The sequence below is a fragment of the Sapajus apella genome, unplaced genomic scaffold, assembly GCF_009761245.1.
Source record: "Sapajus apella isolate SASKATOON/1434 unplaced genomic scaffold, GSC_monkey_1.0 scaffold42, whole genome shotgun sequence".
In the NCBI taxonomy this organism is placed as follows: Eukaryota; Metazoa; Chordata; class Mammalia; order Primates; family Cebidae; genus Sapajus; species Sapajus apella.
Genome location: NW_022436982.1, coordinates 9,121,942 through 9,123,265, shown reverse-complemented (window position 1 = coordinate 9,123,265; position 1,324 = coordinate 9,121,942).

Below are 1,324 nucleotides of genomic sequence, written 5' to 3'. Positions count from 1 at the left end.
ATTTGAGGCTGCAGTGAGCTGTGATTACACCAGTGCAATCCAGCCTGGGCAGCGGAATGAGAGCCTGTCTCAAGAAAAGAAAAGAAAAAAAAAAAAATGAAGGCATATTTGATTATATTAAAATAGTGTTGATTGGTGCTGGTTAAAATATCTTACCTTTTCAGATTTATAAATCTGAAATATAAATTTATGTATACACACATGCACACACACATGAGTATGTGTGTGTGTGTGTGTGTGTATATATATATATATATATATACACACACACACACATATACACACATGACTATGAGAATATATTTCTAGGGTCTCTCCCAAGGTCTTTGAAGAGGCTTTGTGAATGTGACAAGGCTCAAATCTTTATCTTAATAAGCTTTTTAATACATTTACTACTGTTTTGTAGATAGAAGTGAGCTATATATTTAGAAATAAAAATAAGTTGATCAGAACTGGATGGGAGATAAATATTCTAAGCAATTGGTACAAGATGCACAGAGACTCATGGAAGAACTTTGAAGAAAAGCTCACATGTAGGAAAATATGAGTATTTCTGTGTGTCATATGTTTAAGAAGATAGAAAGAGGGTGTCAAATCAAATTTTCAAATAATTGAATACGTATCTCTATCTATCAATCAAATCTGTTCATCATCTGCGTAGCAGAATAGTATAAGAGTGGAAAGTTAAATATAAAACTGTTTAATGCCTTGTGTTGGCAATAGAGGAATAATATTTTTACCAGACATAATTTGTATCTTTATGGACAAAAAATACTGGCAAATTAGAAATTTTCCAATAGTTGCTGTCTCTTTCCAGAATCTGGATCTTCAATTACAGTATTAACAGGGAATAGTAAGTCAAACAAATTTCATATCCTGTTTCATAGATAACTATTTTGGTAGGCTTGTTTACTATGGTTTATTATGTCATTGAAAGGGGAGGAAATGACTTTTTGTTTTATTTCTAAGTTTTGGATAGTTGTTTTTTTGTTTGTTTGTTTGTTTTTTGAGGAGTATACTAAGGTATTGTTAACCTGTGAAGGAGTTTGGCTTGATGTTTAGGACAATGAGGACTCTTTGGGCTCTTCTAAGTAAGGTAATGATGAGGTTACTATTAGTTTTACATCTTAAAACCACTGTTTCAGTAGGTGGGAGAGGGATGACTTGCACCAAAATAGTTGAGGTAGACTGAACAGTTAAACATAGTTTTCAAATTTATTCAAAATGATGGGTAAGGATAGGAGTTTATGCTATTGTCATAGAACATAAATAAGTTGAACTGGATCTCAACCCCTCAGCCAATTAACTAAGTTACTTATACTGC